We start from the raw sequence: 18510 nt of genomic DNA on the forward strand, positions 1-18510 counted from the left end.
TCATGGCACACTGGGAGAGGAAATTTGTCCTAAACCATCCACCATGTAAAAATAGGATACGTTTTTATACCAGATTTCTTGATGACATTTTTATCCTGTTCAAGGGCAATGAAGAAGAGGCACGGTTGTTGATAGAATACTTTAACAGTACAACAACATTCCTTAGGTTTACTTCCAAATTTGATACTTGTGAGATTGATTATTTGGATGTTAAATTAAAGAAAGATATTGGGAATAACAGATTCATTTCATCTATTTTCCGTAAGGACACTTACATTAATTCATTCCTACACTACACCAGTGCCCACCCATACAAACTAAAAAAAGCCATTATTAAAGGGCAATTAATTAGGGCAGTTAAGATGTGTAGTGAACTAAAAGGTTTTGAGGAAGAATGTATAGTCCTTAGGGAATTTTTCTTAGACAGGGGTTACCCACCCTTACTCATAGAAGAAATGATATTAGAAGTTTCCAATAAAAGAAGGAATGGAATTCTGTCCCCCTTAATTCTTGATCATAGGCCTGTTAATGGTAGCCAACAAGATATGTTAACTAAAGGGGCAAGTACAGTTCTTGTTCCTGCCACAGTGATTGAGGAACCTAGAAGGGACTTTTCTTTGTCCTTTTCTACTGTCTTTAGTTTGAATTCTAAAGAAATATCAGACATTATTGTCAAAAACTGGTATTTCATTACTAATAATTCCTTTTTGGTTGAGAAGCTTGGTGATAAACCAAGGTTCACATTTAGGAGAGGTCAAAACATTAAGGAATTATTGCAAACAAATGCATCAGCACAAGCTTTCCAAAAAACAAAAGGATGTTTTACCTGTGGGACTTGTAACTGGTGTCATGTTTTGCGAACTGGGAGTTCATTCAGTATTGGAAATAAAAAATATTGGATAAACAGTAGAATTGACTGTAACACAAAATCTGTTATATATGTTGCTCTCTGCGTTTGTTGTCCGGCATTTTATGTCGGAAAAACTGATAGAAAATTCAGAGAGCGCATATATCAACATATATACGCAATTAGAAACAAAAAAAGCGAGAATGCTCTTGCCAAACATGTGGTTTCTAACCATGGGCATAACTTTGTTTTTATGGGTATTGACTGTAAATACAAATCTATCAGGGGAGGTCCTATTTCTTTATTATTAGAAATTCTGGAATTACAATGGCAGCTTAAATTAGACGCCTTTAACATGCCAGGCTTAAATGAAAGCTGCAATATAGCTCCTGTGTTAAAATACAGATCCTACCTCCGCTGATATGTTATTTTTATAATAGGTTTGTTTTTACTACATTGATTTAACAATCATTGCCTAGTGTGGAGTAAAAGAATTGATTTAATATACAGGATGATTTATTTTATATTGTACCATGTTTGGGTCATATACAAGTGTAATACATTGTCTATTTTATAGTTAATGAACTTATAAGTGTTTATTTTAAAAGTACAAATTTTAAATGTATTTATTTTATATGTATTAAGGTTTTGTATGTGGTAAAAATTCTTTATACGAACTTGTGTTTGATGGAAGGGTGAGATGCTGTAGATTTTAGCTGGAATCCTTTAAGAAATAGGTGTTTGTTGACATCTAAATAGTGTAAGGAAGTGATGTAACATATACCAGCTGATTTTAATAAGGCTGCCACTAGTATAAATTCTGTTTTGGCGCCTTTTTTCTGTGTTTGTCTGCCTCTGATGAAGCTACACTTATTCAGTAGCGAAAACGCTGTTTGTTTTCAGATTCAATAAAATTGCGTTAAGGCTTTGGCTATTTTAGACTGCTGAGCATTCCGTTCCTTTTTTCTAAAGTTTGTCCATACGAGCGTTTTTACTTCACTATTATTACTAAGTATACTTCATAGAAGGACTGTATGGTGCTTCTCCTGTGTTGTTCATGTAAACGCGAATGCGTTCAATTGTTTTACGCTGATTTGTGTGGGAATCGCTCCAACGATAGCCTCTATACTATTAGCTACAAACACATGTAGTTGAAGTGCTCTGTTTACCATTTGTATGCATATCTTTATGTGTTAAAACTCCTTTGATCTTAAGTTGCTCTGCTTACCAGTTGAATAACCTGCATTTTTTCTGCATTTTGACTTTGTATTGCATCCCTGAATGTTACTATTTTATTTTAACATTATCTTTTTGTCCTCTTTCCCTCCTGTACCAGCTATCCCCTCAATGACCCTGTGTTTTTGCCCGGGTTGTATCCCTCTATTATCTCCACTAGGGTGCTCTCTGCATACTAACCTTGGACTCGTTCAGGACATTGTCTTCTCCTGCCACCCTCTACCTCAGGAAAACAAGAAAGTATGTCTACCTAGTCATGCTGTATTAAGTTATAACCAACTGTTCCTGCTAAGCTTTTAGATTGCCACTAGCTAAGCAGCCAGCAGCTACCCTTTCCCCTTATTCCTTCATTACCACCTCACACACTCCTTGGATGGCTACATAGATTATGCTCTCTCTCCCATTTAGTATAGCTCTACGCCTGGAAGCTGCCTTGTTTGCTTATTGCACTTCCACTGTTGCCCACTACATGTCACCCTTTCCTCATCTCTATTTGAGATACTAGTATTCATTTCTACCCTACACTTGTATTCTCACCTTCCTACCCTAATCCCTTTCCTCCCTCTAATACTCTGTCTCCTTTTACATACTCTCCTCCTAGGCTACCTTCTCCTGCCTTGACTCCCCTTGCCTTCTCTGATACTTTTTCCCTTCTCCTCTGGTCTACTCTGTGTGCCCCGCTCCGCTCCCCTCCCTACCCCCAATTCCCACCCACCCCCAGGGGTCCTACATTTAACTTGCCTCTAGACACACCTCTTACTTCTTCCACCCTATCATACTCACAGCCTCACACATTGTGAACCGCCCTTCTCTTAGCCACACATGCTTACCTACTATAGCCAGCCCGACCCCTCTCTCACTAACACACCTAATATATCACAGCCCCTACCACTTGCCCTACACTCCCACAGTATTTCCACCTACAACACACCAGTTAACCACACTTACTCACAACTATTTTATAATGACTACCACTATCCTCCAGTCACAACTGAAACTACCTATCTCCTTCTTACTATTATTCCTTCTCATAACTACCTACTTCCTAACCTCCTATGAACACTCCATAACTGTTTCTCTCTCACTTCCCTCAAAACATACTAGTACACTTGCAACATCCCCACCTCCATCCTTCTTACATACCTCCTCACAATCCATATACCTACTTGCCAAATACCACAGGCTATTACACTGCAAACTACTAAAAACTAAAACAAAGAAATTATTCAACACCTTCCTAAAACATAAACTTGAAAACTATTTTACACTACTCCATCTACTACAAGATGGTGACATACACCCCAACCCAGGCCCTCAAGCTACTACTACCAAAACACACAAACCCTTCTCTCTTTCATCCACTACACCCTCCAACTTATTAACCTTGGCCCATCTCAATATACGTAGCATCTGTAACAAAATTAGTCAACTCCATGCCCTATTAGAGGTACACACCTTTGACATTCTATGCTTATCAGAAACTTGGATAAAACCTTCAATTAAAGACATTGAAATTACCCCACCTGGATATAACATTGTTAGACTTGATCGCACCTCCAGGAAGGGAGGTGGAGTAGCTATTCTATATAAAACAAACCTAAAGCTTACTCTTCTTGACCTTACCCTTACCCAAAACAATAATGCTGAAATAATCTGCTCCAAAATTCAAATTAATACTACTAAAGCAATAAACATCATCTGTGCATATCTCCCCCCTGGAAATAACATCCCCACTTTAGAACAACTTCTGGAACAATTCTCTAAAAACCTCCCTCAAGAAACACTATTCCTTGGGGACTTTAACATTGATTGGAAATCTTGTAACAATGCTAACCCCACTTCCCATATAAACCTTTTTGGTTTCAAACAACTAATTGATATTCCCACTAGAATAAATAAAAAGAGCAAAAAAGAAACCACCTTAGACTGGATTCTTACAAACTCCCCCTTACAAAACTACCAAACTGGCATCCTTCCTGATGACCTTAGCGATCACTCCCTCACCTATGTTATTAGAGCTAAAACTAATCTAAACATACCTACCTCTCATAGAACACTATACTCAAAAAAACAATTTAATCCTGAACGCTTTCAAACAGAACTTTCACAATACAACTGGACCCCTCTAAAACACCTCTCACTTAACAATGCCGTTGAACATTTCAACTCAGCATTCCTTGCTATCTTAAATCAACATGCCCCAAGTCGTATCATTAGAACAAAGACCAAAACAGCACCCTGGCTAACCTCCAGTACTAAACAAAAAATTATACTCAGAAATAAATCTTGGAAAAAATGGCGTTACTCTAGAAACCCAACAGATCATCAAACCTTTAGAGAGCTCAGAAACAATACCAAAAAAGCTATCCTTTCAGATAAAAAGAATTATTACTTTGAACTTCAGCAATCCACCAAAAAAGAACCAAAAAAGTTCTGGTCTACCATCAATAATCTACTTACCCCAGGCAAAGTAGTTACACCCAACCCACAGAACTTAGACCCTGACGATCCCTCTTTAATAGCCAATAACTTCAATACCTTCTTTACTACTTCCATACAAAGTCTAGCTAACCACTTATCTCCTGATGCTTCCCAACTGTTCTTAAGTAACATCAACAACTCCCTTCTTCCCCTTCAACTTCAACCCATACCCACCTCCTACATACAATCTCTTTACAAAACTTAAACCCACTACCCCTCAGCAGATAAGCTTCCTGCTGAATTCCTTCAAGTAGCAGCTAAAGCTATTGCCTACCCTGTTTCTATCCTAATAAACAGATCCATAAAAGAAAGTACTTTTCCAGCAATCTGGAAGATATCACACATCATACCCTTACACAAAGGAGGCAAATCCACTGACCTTTCTAACTTTCGTCCTATAGCGCTATTATCTCCACTAGCTAAAATCATGGAAAAATGTATACACAAACAACTACTTAACCATCGCCTTCATAACAACCTACTAGCAAACACTCAACATGGATTTAGTCCTTCACATAGTACTACCACTGCACTACTTTCTTTTACCAACACCATCAACTGTAACCGTAACAACAACAAGCTAACCTCTTCTCTTTTCCTAGACCTGTCAAAAGCCTTCCACATGGTCAACCATACACTTCTTCTACACATATTAAAATCCCTTGCCTTGGATTCCTCTTCCTTAACCTGGTTCTCATCTTATCTTGAAAACCGACAACAAGCAGTACTCTGGAAAAATTCTCTATCTGCTCTACTACCTATCTCTTTAGGAGTACCTCAAGGATCTATACTAGGTCCACTCTTATTCTCTATCTTTATTAATGATCTCCAATCATCTATCCAAAACACTACCTGTATACAATATGCAGATGATTCTACCATTATCTGCACAGCTTCTACTCAATCTGAACTCCAGTCACTCACACAATCTACCTTTTCTACCGTCGAACAGTGGTTCTCAAAAAGATGTCTTCTCCTCAATCCCAAGAAAACAAAACTACTACTATTCTCACCTACCCACAAATCTTCTCAACTAAACTTCTCTATTACTGCAAGTGATAATTCCCTCATCTCCCCAGACTCTACTACCAAACTGCTTGGTGTTACTATTGATAACAATCTTAACTATGATTATCACATCAATAACACTATAAAAGCAGTTAATAAAAAGATTGGTTCACTGTTCAGAATTAAACCCTTCCTTACACCAGAAGCACGGACCACCTTAGCACAATCTCATCTTATCTCTACCCTACTGTATGCTTCCTCTATTTATACTAATCTCTCTAAAAGCAACCTAAAGAAACTTACTACATCCTACCACAATATAGCTCGTTTTGCCACAGCATCCCAGTATAGAACTCACCACTGTCTAAACTTAAAACACTTACACTGGTTGGAACTTCCTAACAAGCTTATCTATCAACAACTCTTAATAACACATAACATTCTATATCAACCATCAAAGACACCTGCTCTTAGTAACCTCTTGACCCCCTAAAATAACTTGAAACAGCTGCGCTCCGCCGAAAAGCTACAAATCAACGCAACTAGAATTACAAATTCTGCAGGTAACTGCCTTTTCTCCAACTCAGTAGGCAAAATATGGAATAACCTCCCCTCACACATTACCTCTCTTGGCTCCTTTCATCTTTTTAAAAAACAACTTCTTTTACATCTGAACAAGTTCTGGCTCTGCTCTTGTACCAATCCAGACTAATCTACTTTCTTCACAAATGACTTAATGACTGTACTGATGCTACTGTTCTCAAAAAAAAAAAAAAAAAGGTACAAAAAATGTCTTTTACAAGTATGTATATACATATATATACACTAATATGTATGCAAGGACCTGGAGGGAGTGTAGTTTTTAAAGAATTAATGCCTTTCTCAATAAGTAGATAACACTATGTGTTTTCTTATTACTTGCATTTATTGTAAATGTTTAATTTCTATAACCTTGTTTTAATCTGTGGAGCTTTTCTCCCCGGGCCTCCACTGAAAATGGAAATTATCCAGCTGGACTAGCCCGGTCAACAAATGTAAAATAAAAATAAAATAAAATAAAATATTTGCTAGGGGTGACTTTCCATTAGGGCATCTGATGGTGGATGGTGTTTATGCCCTAGAACCATTGCTCATGACACCCATGAGAAACCCACACAAACCCACCAAGCAAGAATACAATGATGCCCATGCTCAGACTAGAAGTATCAACGTCTAGGCACAGGAGGTGCCCTGCTGTATGACCCAGCCACCTCTGCTGAAATATTTACAGTCTATCCCATTTTGAACAAAATAATTTTCAGGAGGCAGATTCAACAAGAACTAGGGACAGAACTACAATCCCCAGTATCTCAGGCAGGGCCAGCACCTCCAGCAGATACAGATGAGGAGTCTGAGGGAGAACCACCAGCTGTACATGCTGCCAGAAGGTAAGGGCATGCAGGGATCACACGCACACTGAATAACTAAAATAAACAATAACAGCTGTAGTACATGCAAATATTAAACATGATGCTTGACAAAATGCACAAGCCTTATTTAACCATGTAATTGTTGTATTCAGTTAGCATCTGTAAAGGCAACCCCATAAGGAGACTTGTCATATCTGCATTATTATCTTCTGCACAGAAGAATCAATACACTTATGTAAATGATTGTTGTGTTACCTATGTAAATGATTGCTGTGTTACTTATGTAAATGATTGCTGTGTTACTTATTTAAATGATTACTGTGTTACTTATGTAAATGATTACTGTTTTATTTATGTAAATGATTACTGTGTTATGTGATGGATTTTGCCCAGAAATGTGCATTGAGCATTTCATTTGGCTACCAGTGAACAGCTCAATGTTAGCAGCATTTGCACAAGTGTTAACAGGAAGCAAGGCTTAAACATCTACTTGACTGCATGAGTCATGACAGTAACACAAATACAGTGAGGGTTAACAATTACAGAAGAAGCCATTCACAACTGATTACAAATTATAAATAAAAGCATTTATTCTGCAATACAGTTTCATTTAAGGAAGTTTCTGAGAAAGTAAGCATTACCTCTCCACTCTGTGCATCAGAAATATAGAAATATATGCAAAAGGAAGTCCAAAATAAATGTGTAAAGGGCAAAAAACAGTCATCATCACTTGCATGGGGTAGAAGGCAAGCCTGACATCAAAGAAATGAGTGTGTGAGTAAAATAAAAATGTAAGTGTACAATTTGCAGCAGCAACTTATGTTTGGCAGTCAACAGTATTGCTTAGATAAATATAGTGTGTGTGTGTGTGTGTGTGTGTGTGTGTGTGTGTGTGTGTGTGTGTGTGTGTGTGTGTGTGTGTGTGTGTGTGTGTGTGTGTGTGTGTGTGTGTGTGTGTATAGACAAGCATTTGTTGAATGTGTGCATGTTTTTGCATGAACACAGTCAAGCACTCTGATACTACAAAGTCCTGGCATCTCAGACAGGTGTGAGCCATGCTTGGTAGAGTATTCACATAGTCAGATAGCATAATCATAGCTAAGGACGAGAACTACCTCTGTAGAGAGATGCAGTGCTAGTTCCATGGTTGGATAGAACTTATGGTACTAACTGACCATGACATGATGTCTGCTGAAGGAGCTGTTATCACAACTATGTCCAGGACTACAGTCATGTGGTCTACCATGCATGTGTGTGGACACCACAATCAGTGCCACTACTGGAGCAAGATCTTGCATAGCCATGTGGACTGAAACAGTACAATGTAGCAGCTCTATGGTCACATGGCTGCCAACCTTCCAACAGCAAACATTCCATTATAGACACTGCTTGATCCAGTGTGCCATTTATCCTGTCCAAGGATGTATCATCATGGAACTTATAAACAAAGACATTGGTAATCTCCAAACTCTGGATCCCACCCAGTTCTGGTTTGTAAAAGGCAGATCACGTCTCCTAAACCTGATAGACTTCTTTGAAGCAGTCACCAAAGCCGTAGACAAGGGTAAGGTGGTTCACACAACCTATCTAGATCTTGCCAAGGCTTTTGACACCATCCCCCACTCTGGAATTATAGATAAACTCACTAAACTAGGTATAAATCCCTATGTCACAAGATGGGTTGCCAACTGGCTCACTGACAGAACCCACACTGTGAAAGTAGCAGACTCCAAATCCGACTTCAGACCAGTGACAAGTGGAGTACCACAGGGTTCAGTCCTGGGTCCTCTCCTGTTTGGTATCTACTTCTCTGAAGTACAGGCTAACACAGAAGGTCTTTGGCTAACGAAGTTCACAGATGACTGCAAACTGGGAGCCATAATCAAAACTCCTAATGATGTGGACATCCTACAAAAGGGCCTCACTGAGACAGATGCCTGGTGTCAAAGCCATGGCCTCAAGCTCAATGCCAAAAAGTGCATTGTCATCCCCTTTTGTAAAAACTCTGTACCCATGAATTACAACATAGACGGTAGTATACTTAACACCAAAAGTATGATAAGAGACCTTGGGACACAGGTGGACAGTAGTCTCTCCTTTGATAATCACATCGCCACAGTAGTCAGGAAATCCTTCTATGTGGCAGACCTCATCACAAAAGGTTTCTCATCCAGAAAAAAAGAGGTCATTGTTCCCCTCTACTCATCACTCACTAGACCCATTATAGAGTACAACACCTCTTTTGGTATGTACCTCACAAGACATCTACAACAACTGGAAAGGCTGCAGAAATACCTCACAAAGAGGATTACTGGCCTCAAACAGATGCCCTACGCAGACCGTCTCAAAAAGCTCCAGCTTTACTCCATCACATATCGCCTACTCAGAGGTGATCTCTGCCTAACATGCAAAGCTATGTCAAACCCAGAGCTGTTGGACATGCTCCACTTAAAGAAATCCCAATCCCTCCAAGCTACATGCTCTAGGGACCTAAACCTTGTCACCACAATAAACAGAACATGCCAGAGGGATAGATTCCTGTCCCAGAGACTTCCCATACTCTGGAATAAACTACCTATCTATATCAAACAAAGCATTAGCACTCTTCAAGAAAACTCTTGATGATTGGATGGGAAATAGGAAATTCACCCCGGGGATCACCTCTGTGGCTCTGCTCGACAGTGGCACAGGAAAATAATTTTCTTGGGTGGCAAAAGCCAGGGTACCTTTTTGGCTGGGCTTGTATAGGCCCCAGGGCCGATAGCCTAGTACCTACCTATGAACCTATGAACCTATGAACCAACATAGTTCAGAAAGATTTTCACAGAATGTACAATGTTTAACATGTGCACTTGCTGTTCTGAGGCCCTTGTGGAATGTTTCCGTGCTTCCATGATGGCCCTGTACATATGTTGTGTGACACCGACTAACACAAGGACATTAGGAGCAGGGCAGACAGCAGACCTCTTCGTAGCACCATTAACAACTCACCTGTGTGGCATGTAGTCCTTACGACCTGTGTGGCACCTATGCTTCATGATGGTTATAGGGAGAATCAACCAGTTCTGCAACTGGAGTAACCACACTACCCTAATCAACTGTATCATCCTCAACCTTTCCTACGTCTGAGGTTTCTGTGTCATAGGTTCATAGGTTCATAGATGAATACTAGTCTAACTGCTCTGAAGAGTCACTTTAAGCCTAGCGAATAACCCAAGGCCAGAATCAAACCATGTACCCTGTGCTCATGAGGTGAAGTTCTTGACTATTATGCCAAACCCACCCCCAATAAATTGGAGAACATGAGATTCAAAGCTGCAACTGTAATGTAGAGCTAAACCCTATCCTTGATGGCTATGTACCAAGCTAATCCATCTTGGATGTGAATAGGCACACTGACTGTGCCTGAAATAGGGGCAGAAGATGTTGGAAGCACAACCTCAATGTTAGACTGACCCACTGCACTCCCAGGCAGTGCATCTTTATCACTACCATCATCATCATCATCAGAGGCTACTGATACTCTGATCTTAGGTGGCAGTAGTTCCGCAGCGCCACTGGCAGGATCAGCTATGATAGCAAGTAAGCAAAAAGACAAAAGAAAAAAAGAATAAACAATGATCAAACCTATATGTTCTGTGAAACGTATTTTACAACATAAAATATGCTAATACACTGAAATCAAATAACAATAATTAAAGAAAATCTGCCTTTTGGATATTAATTGGACTACAGAAGGAGTGCTTACCATGTGCAGGTGGTCATGCAATGGCAGAGGCAGATGTACCGCCATATAAAAAGAGAGATGTAACAGAGATGTTAAGCATCACCAAGCACATGAGAGAAGCAACAAAGACAACTGCCTATAAAGCTGCAGAATAAGACACATCTCATACACATCATTACTGTTCCCTGGACCCCCCCCCCATTCCACCTTCCTTCTCCTTCTCCGTCTGTGTCTCATCTAGCCCCCCATGTGTCTGTCTCTCACGATCGCTCACTCTTTCTCTGTGTATATATATATATATATATATATATATATATATATATATATATTTTAGTATTTTGAATGGGTAAATGTATACAGCTGTTTTATGCACAGTGAATAAGGTTGAACATAGTTTCATTAGGACGTTTAAGAATGAGCTCTCGTTTGTGTGCTGTTTTTGGTAAACTGTATCTATGTGGAAATAGTTAAGGCCTTACACAGTATACCTAGTCAAGAGGGCATAACTCGCTAAACAGGTTTTGCTATTAGTGTGGTGTGGAAGGTGTCAGGCAAAAAACACTAGTTTTTTTTTTTTTTTCAATTGTTGCTGAAGTACTGAGAACATTACTCTTTCACACTTAATGCCCCTGTTGTGATGAATGTAGCAATCTGAGTAGTGCAAGATCGAAAAGTTTTTTTTTTGCTGTTAGATGTAGTTTTGCTAATTGAATATAGACAATTTTAGAACAGTTAATAGTATAGTACCACTGTCACAAATATCTCAGCTAATTTATCTGAATATCTAACTGCTCTGAAGGGTCATTTTAAGCCTAGCTAATAACCCAAGGCCAGAATCAAACCATGTACCCTGTGCTCATGGTGAAGTTCTTGACTATTATGCCATTATTTATATCAAATGTAAGCCAATGAATATCATTGGCTTAAATTTGTCTGGTATTTACTGTGCCACACTCCTATTGTACTGAATTACATAACAACATATCAACAGATATGTGCATTTTGTTTTTCCCTCTCTCCTAATCTGTACCTATATCTCCTTCTCCTCCTATGAATACTTTCCAAACTTTTAACACCCAACCCAGCCGACCCCTTTGAAAGGCTTGCAATGTTAGGAGACTTTGACTACTATTTACTGAAAAATAAAACAGCAGTCAAACTTTATACTTTAACAAGAAAAGGGGACAAGGTTAATATTTTGCTCTTGTAATTGTGTATGTTTGGGTAATTAGTTCTATAGTGTACCACTTGGGGTCTGCAGCACTTGCAATATTAAAATAGGCTCCCCAAGTAATCCAGCAAGTAGGACAACAACCAAATCAAAGGCAAATTAGTCATGAAAATTGGAACTTACATTTAGCCCATCACTCTGTATGCTGGTTTGTCCTGATCAGTGCAAACAGATTGCCTCTGCAATCTCACGGTCTGGTTGTGCCCACCTCTGCTCCCCTACCCTGTCCCCATTCCCCACCCACCACACTATACCTATATTTATTCTAACCCCTTGTCACCTGACAACACTCTGGACCAATCAACTACCTAACATCAGTATCCCCATCCACGCCCCCTATGTTACTCCCTACATTAAATACACATAGTATAGCAAATGACCACACCCTTTTACCTGCCTCCATACCTAAACCACTTTACTGCTAATATCCAAGCACAACTCCCAAAAATATGAAAATCACACTAGCTCTTCTCTTTCTTAGTCTCACAAGTCTAGCCTACATCACAGCCATACAGAGTAAAGCACCACTAGATAACTATTCATTCCACACCACACACATAGTCTCACTTACAAAAACACACATAAACTTCACTATCAGTCCTACTATATTTAACGACAACACAATATTACACGTACACAAGACATACATACATACAAACATACATACATACATACACACATACATACATACATACATACATACATGCATACATACATACATACATACATACATACAAACATACATACATACATACATACATACATACATACATACATGCATACATACATACATACATACATACATACATACATACAAACATACATACATACATACATACATACATACAAACATACATACATACATACATACATACATACAAACATACATACATGCATACATACATGCATACATACATACATACATACATACATACAAACATACATACATACATACATACATACATACATACAAACATACATACATACAAACATACATACATACATACATACATACATGCATACATACATACATACATACATACATGCATACTTCTTACATTAGAAAAACATCATTCAAATCCAACATAGCTATGACCCACATAATTAAACACATACTACTTATCACAAAGAAGCTCCTTATCTCCGGAGATATTCGCCCAAACCCAGGGCCACTCTTACCTTACTATCCACCAAACAGGCATCTGACCTACTGATACTTAACATCAATACCAGGAGTGTGTCAAATAAGCTTCCACACCTACATGCATTTATAATCCACTACTCCCCTGACATATTGACCATTACAGAGACATGGCTAAAACCCAACACCCAAAATTAAAGAATCCTCCCTCCAGGTTATAATATCCTAAGACTGGATAGCGAAGGTAAAAAGGGAGGTGGAGTTGCAATTCTCTTTAAAAACTTTCTCAATATCCAGCATCTAGAAATCCAACTACCTAAATTTCATAATGCCGTAATGTTAGGCTCAGTCATAAACCTATTTAAAAAAAAAAAAAATCAACATCCTTTCCTGCTATATCCCTCCATGAAAAAACACGCCTATAATTGAGGAAATCTTACAATGGGCTACAGATAATCTTCCTCAAGAAACTATTCTACTAGGGGACCTAAATAGTCTCTGGTTAGCCTGTAGCTGTAACAACCCCACTAACCACATTAATCTGAAGAAACTATTCTACTAGGGGACCTAAATACTGACTGGTTAGCCTGTAGCTGTAACAACCCCACTAACCACATTAATCTGATCGGCTTCTCCCAACCTATACAAGAACCCACTAGAGTAGACAAAAAAAATTATCAGACAGGCTGTCTACCAGACAGTCTAAGTGACCACCTTCCCACAGTCCTCCTACGCAAACGATCCAACATACCCAAACCTATAATATATAAACAAATCAGAAATTACCATAACATAAACCCATAGGACCTTAACAACATTCTAAAACAATGTAACTGAGAACCACTAAGAACCCTAGGGTTAGGCCAGGTGGTCAAATACTTCAATATTACCTTCACCAATATTCTTAATATAGTTGCACCCATCAGGAAAATCAGGGCTAATGCTAACTATGCACCATGGCTAAGCAGGGAAACAAGGGCGCTACTGAAAGCCAGAGATAAGGCATGGAAAATCTGGAAGATGGATAAAACTCCCCTTACCAAACAAAACTACCAACAACTTAGAAACCAGGCCAAAAAGCTAACCAAACTTGATAAACAGAACTACTTCCTCAGTGTCCAAAGTAAACACTCAAAACATCCACAAAAGTTTTGGCAAGCTATAAACTCACTATTGAAAGCAGGCAAAACTACCATGCCTGCTTCTAACTCCACCAATGACAACAATGACAAATCATCTCACTTTAATCATTTTACAGAATCCATCCTAACATTATCAACCCAATTATCCAAAACCATCCATGCACATATCCCAGCCAAATGTCCAGATTACATCCCCTCCTTTACTCTCTCTCCATTTCACACTGCCACAATAATAAATCTTCACCAAAAACTGAAAACTACCACCCTTGCAGCTGATAGTCTTCCTGCTAGCTTCCTAAAAATAGCAGCCAAAACCTTATCTTACCCTGTCTGTATCCTTATCAACCCCTCCATACAGGAATCCTATATCTCCCAACTATGAAAAATGCCATATATTATTCCACTACACAAAGGAGATTATTCTTATGACTTCTCGAATTATCATCCCATTGCCATTCTATCCCCCTTATCTAAGATACTTGAGAAATGTATACACTCCCAAGTCATGCAATACCTGAATAAACACAATCTCCTCTCCACCACACAGCATGGATTTCGGCCACACCACAGCACAACTGCTGCTTTCCTCTGCTTTACTAACCTGGTTAACCAACACAGAAATAACAATAATTTTGTATCTGCTATATTCTTAGATCTATCAAAAGCATTTGATATGGTCTCGCACCCCATACTACTTGATACTCTAGCCTCCCTATCCTTTGCCCCTTCTACTATTGCCTGGTTCAATAACTATCTATCTGACAGGCAGCAGCCTGTCCAATGGCAAGGTGTACAATCCCCATTACTTCCAACTACCATAGGTAGTTTATTCAGGAACAAAAAATGCTTCAGATTGTAAAAGAAGCCTACCGGGGGATGGAATATACTAGATATTGTTTGTGTTCCCAAAGAAATTACTGTAACTTCAAGTCAAGTTTTACCACCATTGATGTGCAGTGATCGTGGGGTCATAAAGGTTAATTTGTTGCTAGATAATTCTGCCAAACTGAAATGTAAGCCAATGCACAGAAGGTTAATGACAGATTATAGGGAAGCAAAACAGTTATTATATAAAATTAATTGGAGTGAGGTGTTCAGTGGAAAAAACTGCAGATGGAATGTGGAAAGTTTTGAAAGAGAAATTGAGGGCAAAATGTCAAAAAAATGTTTAACATCAGGATCTAGGCATGCAACATCAGGGGGGTATATTTCCATAAGAACAAGATACTGATTAAGGTGAGAGAAAACATTTAAGAAATGGAAGATAGGTCGAACTACATCTTTAAAAACTGAAATAAACGAGCTGGACAAACAGATTAAGCATAGTGTTAGACAAGATGCCTTAGGGCAGATAGCCTAGTATAAACCTATGAACCTATAAGATCAAGAAAACTTTGAAGAAAATTTATATAAAGATATTGAGCATAATATGAAATCTTTTTATAGATACATAAGATGTGGAATTAGTAAAATACACAAATTGATAACATGTGTGCAGATTCTAAAATTTATTCTCAGACACAACAGACTATAGATATATTTACAAAATCTTATGCAAAACAGTTTGGCTCCACAAAAGGGGTAGTAAGTTGTCCTAGTAACATCCATGTAACCTCAGATACTGGAATCAAATTAGTTTATATTGAAAAATAACTGTGCAAACTCTATCCAAACAAAGCACAGGGAGGAGACGAAATAAGTAACAATGACCTGAGAACACTTAAGCAAGAACTTACGCTGTCATTACATCTATTATTCACTAGGTCATATAAATATGGGAGATTCCTCAAGATTGGAGACATGCATTTATTAAACCTGTCTTTAAGGGAAAGGGGAGTAGGAGAAACACAGAGTCATATAGACCCTTAAGTCTACTTTCATGTTGTGGAAAAATAATGGAGAAGGTAATACTGGATAAGTTATTGTCAGTGCTGGATAGGTTGGGACGTGAAACCATATATCAGCATGCATATGTTGAAAATAGATCTATTACCACCTGTAACATGATGTTCTTCTTCTTCTGGCTTTTTCCCGGTTAGGGGTCGCCACAGCGGATCACCTTGTCCACACATTGAATGGCAGTGGAGTTTTATGGTGTCGAGTTGCCAGCCCGGCACCCAACCTTCCACAGAAGGCACACTCACACGCACACCTAGGGCCAATTTAGAGTGTCCAATCCACCTGCAGCATGTCTTTGGGATGTGGGAGGAAACCGGAGCACCCAGAGAAAACCCACGCGACTACAGGGAGGACATGCAGACTCCACACAGAAGGCACCCCAGCTGAGGATCGAACCAGAGAACCTCTTGTTGTGAGGCAGCAATGCTAACCACTGCACCACCGTGGCCGCCCACCTGTAACATGATGTTCTATAACACTATAATAACAGCTATGAATGAAAATTGTGCTTGATGTGATTTATATAGATTTAACTTCAGCATTTGACAGGGCCATGCACAAAACACTGATCAATAAATAAGTACAACTAGGTATTGATGTACTGTTGATAAGATGGATAGCTGCATGACTTACAAATAGGACATGACAAGTATCACACACCAACTGGACAGGTGAAATCCTTGGTTACAGTCAAGGTGTCCAACAAGCCTCTGTACTAGGCACTTACTTGTTTAGATTGTATCATACAGACCTTACTTTTTCATCTGAGGTGTTCAACAGTCTATATGCTGATGACCTGAAATTGGGTAAACTGATTACAAGTGTTACAGCTAAGGCATATCTGCAAAATAATTTGACTAAATTGACCATTTGGGCACAGAAGAATAATATGTTGATAAATACATCAAAAACTAAGCATATGAGATTTGGGAGACATAAACTGAAAGGTGAATATTTAATACGGTACACAGTGATTGAAATTGTAGACTCATTTGAGGACCTGGGTATATGAGTAGATTCAGCTATGAGTTTTTCTAATCATATCAACAAATTGGCTAATGATAGTTATAGAATGAGTTTAAGTACTTGGGATCAACATTTCAGAGTAATGGTGAGTGTGGAAGAGAGGTGAAGAAGAGAGTACAGGCAGGGTGGAATGGGTGGAGAAGAGTGTCAGGAGTGATTTGTGACAGACAAGTATTAGTAAGAGTGAAAGGGAAAGTCTACAAGAGGGTAGTGAGACCAGCTGTTATACGGGTAGGAGACAGTGGCATTGACAAAAAGGCAGGAGTCAGAGCTTGATGTGGTAGAGATGAAGATGTTAAGATTTGCACTGGGTGTGACGAGGTTGGACAGGATTAGGAATAAGTATATTAGAGGGTCAGTCCAGGTTGGAGGGTTTGGAGACAAAGCCAGAGAGGCAAGATTATGTTGATTTGGACGTGCTGAGGAGGGATGCAGAGTATATTGGGAAAAAGATGCTAAGGATGAAGCTGCCAGGTAACAGGAAAAGAGGAAGGCCTAAGATAAGGTTTATGGATGTGGTGAGGGAGGACAGGCAGACGGTTGGTGTGACAGAGCAAAATGCAGAGGACAGGAAGAAATGGAAACAGTTGATCTGCTGTGGCGACCCCTAACGGGAGCAGCCGAAAGAAGAAGAAGAAGAAGTTATAGAACTATAGGTTGTATAAAAAGATTTATAAAGTCTAGGAAATCAAACATAATGAGGTCATTGTTTGTTAGTTACATTAGACTCAAACTTGAGTATGGAATAACAATATGGAAACCCCATAGGGAAACAAGCATGAATAAACTGGAAAGAGTACAGCAGAAATATACTAAGGGCATCCATGTATGTGAAAATCTAAGTTATTATGAAGGACTAAAATATCTGAACTTGTACAGTGTCTCTTACAGATATTTAAGAGGAGATCTTATACCTCTGGGAATGTTTGGGGTTATCAAAAAGTTTTTTTTTTTTTTTTATTTTTTATTTATCATTTGTTGACCGGGAAAGTCCGACTAGGTCCCACAGAGCCTGTTTTCAGCGGAGGCCCGGGGAGAAATGCTCCAGATGCATGTCTTTGGAATGTGGGAGGAAACCGGAGTACCCGGAGGAAACCCACGCGAACACAGGGAGAACATGCAAACTCCACACAGAAGGCACCCCAGCTGAGAATCGAACCGGAGAACCTCTTGCTGTGAGGTGACAATGTTAACCACTGCACCACTGTGCTGCTGTACTAAAGAATCGTCAGATAAGCTATGAAGTGTACTAATTGGTTCTCTGTCAGAGTAGCTGATGCTTGGAACATACTACCAAATTACATTAAAGCAAGTACTAGTTTAGATATTTTTAAGAACAGCCTGGACATATTGGCAAGCTAGA

Source organism: Protopterus annectens, chromosome 4.part0, assembly GCF_019279795.1.
Source record: "Protopterus annectens isolate FY-2018-M chromosome 4.part0, PAN1.0, whole genome shotgun sequence".
Taxonomy (NCBI): Eukaryota; Metazoa; Chordata; order Ceratodontiformes; family Protopteridae; genus Protopterus; species Protopterus annectens.